At 44.5% G+C, this 6,548-nt stretch overlaps 1 pseudogene; it reads right to left on the bottom strand.

The window, feature by feature from the left end:
* The window catches only part of LOC102853025, a 32,158-nt pseudogene extending 25,900 nt beyond the window's left edge, over window positions 1–6,258 (bottom strand).
* Between the last annotated feature and the right edge of the window lie 290 nt (window positions 6,259–6,548).

Raw genomic sequence — 6,548 nt, 5'->3', positions numbered from 1 at the left:
AGGAAGGAAGGAAGGAAGGAAGGAAGGAAGGAAGGAAGGAAGGAAGGAAGGAAAATGAAAGATGTTTGCAATGAATAAATCTTTAATGGTACTTCTATCTCTAGCCTCATTTCTGTTACCAAGTCCATGTTTTCTGACTATTGAGCCTTCTTTGTTTCCAACTTTTGCATTCCAATCACCAATTATTTTTAATGCATCTTGATTGTGTGTTTGAATGATTTTCAACTGCAAATGTTAGTGGAAATCTTTGTCCTCCTCTTTGGCTCTGGCTGTTGGTGGATATATTTGAATGATAGTGGTACTAATAAGTCTTCCTTGTATGTGTATGGATGTTATCCTGTGGATCAAAATGTATTTCAGGATGTATCTATAAATAGTCTTTCAAACTATGAATGTGACCCCATTTTTCCTCACCTTTCGTTTCCATTTTCATCATAGTTGTTATTAGTTGCTATCTAGTAAAGTACGACCATAGTGACCATATCAATGATAGATCTGAATCTTGACTTATCCTGTGACGCCCTCAAACTTCCTGACACATTAGAGCCCATTATGGCAGTCACTGTGTCAATCCACTTGCTCAAGGGTCTTCTTCTCCTTCATGGACTCTACCTTTCCTAGCTTCCCTCTCCAAGAAATAGCCCTTCCTAGCAACATACCTGAAGTATGTGAGACAAAACTTCATCATCTTTGCCTCCAAACACCACCCTGGCTGCACAATCCTCAAGACATATTTGTTTTTTTGGCAGCCCATGGGGATGTTCAGTGCTCTTCTCTAACACCAAAGCTCAAAGGCATCCATTCTTCTTTTGTCATCCTTTTTCATGTCCAGCTCTCAGATGGATAGCAAGGGATCTAAAAAATCATGTCTTAAATCAGATGCACCTTAGTTCTCAAACGGACATCATTGCTTTTCAGTAATTTGGAAAGGTCCCTAACTGCAGCCTTTCCTAGTGACAGTTTCAATATTTCTCCATCCACCATGATGTTGCCTATTGGTCTAGTGATTACCACGGGATCAATGTAGTAGGTCATATGATAAGCTGATTCAAAATGTTACAAGCCAATATATCTCAGTTCGCCAATGTCCAGTATGTGAATATTTATGCCTTCCATTTCTTCCTTAACAATGCCCAATTTTCCTGCATCCATACTTTGCACATTTCACATTCCAATCACTAATGCCTGCTTAGAGCTGTTCCTTTTCTTTGTTTCCCAATATGAGGATGATGCCATATCTGCTAATCTTATCTAAGTGTGCTTTATTGTAGGGTTTACGTAGGGTTTTTGATCTGTGGTGCTGGAGAAGAGTATTGAATGTATCATGAACTGCCAAGAAAACAAACAGATTCATCCTGGAGAGGGTTAAACCAGGCTGCTCCTTGGAAGCAAGGATTCTGGGGCTTCGTCTGACATACTTTGGACATGTTGTAAGGAGAGACAGGTCCTTGGAGAGGAACATCATGCTTGGGAGGGTAGAGGGACAGCACAGGAGGGGAAGACCCCTTATGAGGTGGATTGATTCAGTGACTGGAGTAATCGGGATGGGTCAGAGGCAGTGTGATTGGCACAGGACAGAGCAGGGTTTAGGGCTGTTGGACATAGGGTCACTATGAGTCACAAACGACTCGATGGCACATAACAACAACAACAACAATTTGTTCAGAAGTGGATGGCCAATTATTCTTCCTTGTCTGTCCTACTCTGGATGCTTAGCTTTAGAGCAGTATCTGATAGACAAGCACTCTACCCAAAAGAACAGATGAAAGATCCTTCCCCATTGCACAACTAACAGATTCAGTGTTGCACCCCCTCCTTGGTCATAGGTGCTGTGGTCCCATCCCCCTGCCAACCTCATCAGGATTCTACTCTGTTCCCTTTCTGTCCTCACCAGCACCTGCCTCCCCGGTCCCCTCCAGCTAACTTACTATGTCTCAGGTCTCTAATCTCTTGTTAGCTTATTATCAGTCTACTCTCCAGCGGTGTTGGCATGCTGCACAGGATGTCTGGGCATGTGGGCAAATAGGGCTGGTGGGCAGGGAGTACTGGGGGCAGTACTCCTGGGGGCAGGTGTCCATTCTGAGTGGGGCAAGATGGCTGGATTCTGGTCCTGGTGGCACTGGATGTTCAAGCAGAGTGTCAGTTAGCTTCCACATGGGTGGTTTTATAGGCTATGGTCTGAAAAGATACTTTGTGTTATTTCAGTTTTTTTAAATTCATTAAGGCTTATTTTGTGTCCCAAATTATGATCAGTTCTGGAGAATGTACAGTATGTACTGGAGAAGAAAGAAAATTGACTTTTAGTTGGGTGCAGTAGCTTTAATACAGTCAAAAGTTTGAGTTGGCCAATTGTATAGTTTAGATCTTCTGCATCTTTGTTAAGTTTCTTTCGAGTTGACCTATCCTTTGGTGGGAGTGGTGTATTAAAATCTTTTACCACCAGTGTGGTAGTGTTGCTTATTTGTTTCTTCAAATCTGTTAACCATTGTTTTATGCACTTTGCATGTCTGTCACTTAGGGTCTAAATGTTGACTGCAAATCTTGTAAAGGTTATGTTTTCTTGTTCTATTGCATCTTTAATCATTGCATAGCTCTCTTCCTTATCTTTTATAGTGGTTTTCATCCTGAAGTATATATTATCAGAGATTAGTATTGACATTTCTGATTTTTTTGTGGGTACCATTTGCTTGGTATCTTCCCCCTCCTTTGATTTTTAGTCTTTTTCCTTGTTTCTTAGATATGCCTCTTGTAGGCAACCTTGATATGCTTGGGTTTTTTTTTTTAATTCATTCTCTCTCTCTCTCAACTTGCAAATGTGTATTAAATTTCACATGGATACAGTGTGTGTGTGTGTGTGGGGGGGGGGGGGAACCGTGCTCTCAGAGCACAGCACTCCAATCCAGTACAAAAACTAGTCAATCCAGTCTACTTTTTTACTATCTAAGACTAGTTGCTAGCTACTGCCTCTGGACTGAGATTTCCTCCTCTTTGCTGGTGTGGTCTAGCTGAGACTGAGGGAAGAAGTGATGTGATGGCCCTTGGGTGCCATTCTATTTCCAGAAGGCAGCTTTCTTGAAAGTTTGTTTTGGAGACTGCTGTTTTACATTCTCAGTCCCTGTGGCCTTTCCAAGGGGCTGACCCTGGTTCTCAGACTTGGAGATGGTCCGGATCTTGAAAAGGGATAACATGTGTCTCTGAGTCTGTGCTGTTGAGAGGGACATTCTGCTTCAGGAGAACAGCTTTCAGGAAAGCCTTCAGTTTAAGTGATTATTACTTTAGCTTCCCATTCGCCTTCAGCTTATTGAGCTGTTTGGCTGCTATCCTGGAGCTTGGAGGATGCGTGAAGAAGCAGAAGGTTTGGTGGAAAATTCCAAGTTTGTCCTTTTGGAGCCATTCTTGCTTCTGAAAAGGGCCTTCATGTGACGTTTCTGCTTCTGCAATTTCTGCCTAGACTTCTCAGTTTCTTTGGACTTCTTGCTTGGCTGGCTGCTCTTCTCAGCTTTGAGGGTGACCTGACCTTTTAGGTCCGATAAATCTAGGCTTGTAGGGATGGCTGTTGCAGAGTCTCCTGTCTGGGACTGGGGGACAGAATTGGAGAACTTCTTTGTAGGCATGAGGGTAGAAGTGGAGAGTGGAATGCAGACTAGGGTAAAAGTGCCTTTCTCGAAAATGGGTAAAACCTTCCTGACCTAAGTCCAGATCTGTAGGCACTAGCCACAAATTCGTCTTTTTCAGAGCATAGTCTACAACCCACTACTCATTCTCTACCACCATGTTTGAACAGGTGCAGTAGACAACATAGCCTCCTGACTTGAGGTGCGTTGTCAGAGTCAATAGCACTTAACAGCAACTTCTTCTGAAGGTGAGCACAGCAATGCATGCCCTTCTCATCTTTGTTTATCTTCACAGCTGGGTCCTTGGAGATAACCCCAATGCCATTACAGGAAGCATCCAACAGTAGCCGGTCAAAACACCCAACCACCTTTGAGGACTGATACCCATTGTAGTGACTGATGACCACATTGGTGACTCCCAACCAAGGTAAGCTGCCCAAAACACTCTTTAGTCTCTCAGCATTAGCATCATTGGCAAAGATAATGCCTGTGTTCTTCATCAGCTGAGCTATGTAGCTGGTCTTTTCGCCAGGAACACAACACACGTCCAGGATCTGCTCATGTTCCTGGGATGCTAAGGCGCTGGAGGCTCCCTGCAGCGTGTAGTGAGTGCCCAGCCAAGCACTTGGGAGTCACACTAATGGGTACTGGAGAATCATACACCTCCAGTCCAGTCTTTGACCACTTGCTGTGTTAATTTCATGACTAATTAAAGCCTGTGCAAGGTCCGGACATTGGGTTTCCAAGGTATTGGTTCACAGGGTGATGAGGCACTTCATGAGCTTCTAAAAACTCCACCAGTTCAGAGGGAAGAGGTCCGTGAACTTGCGAAGCAGAAGGTCTAAGTGGTAGGAGTAAAAAGTGGCCAGATCCTTCTGAAGCCAGCTCAAATATTCAGAACTTGATTGACCTTCTTCCCGATGAATGCCAAAATCACCCAGAACTCTCATTATATCCTAGATCCACTTGTGCACTCACTGCGGGTTTGGAGCCTCGGCACCCTCATTTTCCTCCAGCACAGGGCAGCACAAACAACGTCCACATTGATTCACAGGCCCCCATCCATCTCATCATCCTTTGTGGGGCCTGACTCAGAAGACACTTTCTCCTCTTCCTACCCTTTGTTAGAATCCTCCTTACTCCACTGGTCCTCAGCCTTGGCTTCCTGGGCCTTCTGCTTCTTAGATCCCTTTTCAATGGGGAGCAACTCTTCGCCATCATATCCTTCCTCTGAGTCAGAATCTGCTCCATAGTCATCTACCATGTCAGCATCACTGTCTTCAGAGCTCCAGAGGAGCTCCTGTACATCTTAAGAGTCTCCCTCATCTTCTTCCTAATCCCTGCTGGGGTATGGTGCTGGGAGCTTCCTACCTTGAGTTGTTGTTGTTGTTGATGTTATGTGCCGTCAAGTCGCTTGCGACTCATAGCGACCCTATGCACAACAGCCCTAAACTCTGCTCTGTCCTGTGCCAATCGCACTGTCTCCGACACACTCATCCCGATTACCCCAGTCACCGAATCAATCCATCTCATAGAGGGTTTTCCCCTCCTGCGCTGTCCCTCCACCCTACCAAGCATGATGTCCCTCTCCAAGGACCTCTCCCTCCTTACAACATGTCCAAAGTATGTCAAATGAAGCCTCAGAATCCTTGCCTACAAGGAGCAGCCCGGTCTAACCCTCTCCAGGATGAATCTGTTTGTTTTCTTGGCAGTCCATGGTACATTCAATACTCTTTTCCAGCACCACAGCTCAAAGGCATCAATTCTCCTTCTATCCTCCTTAGTCATTGTCCAACTCTCTGATGCATAACAAGTGATTGCAAAGACCATGGCCTGTATCAGATGCACCTTAGTCTCCAGAGTGACACCATTGCTCTTCAGTACTTTGGAGAGGTCCCTAACAGCAGACTTTCCCATCGCAATATGTTTTTTTTATTTCCTGGCTACTGGTGCCAAGGGTGTTCACCGTGAAGCCAAGCAAACTAAAGTTGTTAACAATCTCAATCTCTTCACTATGTCCATCCTGATGCTGCCAATTGGTCCAGTGGTAAGAATCTTTGTCTTCTTGACACTGAGCTTCAATCTGTACTGAAAGCTGCAGTCCTTGACCCTCTGCAGCAAGCATTTCAGGTCCTCCTCAGTTTCAGCAAGCAGGGTTGTGTCATCTGCATAACGCAGAGTGTTGATAAATCTTCCATCAATCCTGACGCCACACTTCTCCTCATAGAGCCCAGCCTCTTGGATAATCTGTTCTGCATACAAGTTGAAAAAGTATGGAGATAGGACACATCCCTGGTGTACACCTTTCCCAATTTTGAACCATGCAGTATTTCCTTGCTCTGTTCTGACGACTACCTCTTAAAAGTGGGGGCCCCTTCTTACCAGGTGTCTTGACAGTTTCTTTTAGTAGCTTTCCAAGCAATGGTTTAGCCCCAAGACACGAGGTTAATTTAGGGCTCCAACAGATCCCACCCTCCTTTTGGTTGACTGCCCTTTTTCTAGTCTACTAGACAGCCTCATGGAATTTTCACCAGTATCTGCAGGTTAAGAATCTGGTGAGCTCTGTCTCAGCACCCTTCTGTTTGTGAGCTTTTCAGTCAGGCCCATCCTTCTCCTTCTTCATAGGGTCCAACTTATGCCCCATGGCCCTGAAAGCATGCTCAGGCACGAGCCAACACCACACTCCAGGTGCACCTCACAGGGCTTAGGTGTCACCAAGACACTCTGTGCAGGTCTCTTTTTGCTCTTGATTGATACATTTAAGCCATTCACATTAACTGTGATTATTGACAGGTCAGGTTTTATTGCTGACATTTTGCTATTTCTTTTTCTGGGTTTTTTGTTTTTTTTTTTTTCCGATTACTGATTCATTCACTTTCTTTTGGTGTTTCTATGCAAAGGAATTCCCTTAGAATTTCTTATTGAGTTGTTCTG

This window comes from Elephantulus edwardii, unplaced genomic scaffold, assembly GCF_000299155.1.
Source record: "Elephantulus edwardii isolate Elephantulus edwardi_28Jun2011 unplaced genomic scaffold, EleEdw1.0 scaffold00053, whole genome shotgun sequence".
Lineage (NCBI taxonomy): Eukaryota > Metazoa > Chordata > Mammalia > Macroscelidea > Macroscelididae > Elephantulus > Elephantulus edwardii.
This window is presented reverse-complemented; position numbering and strand designations above follow the sequence as displayed.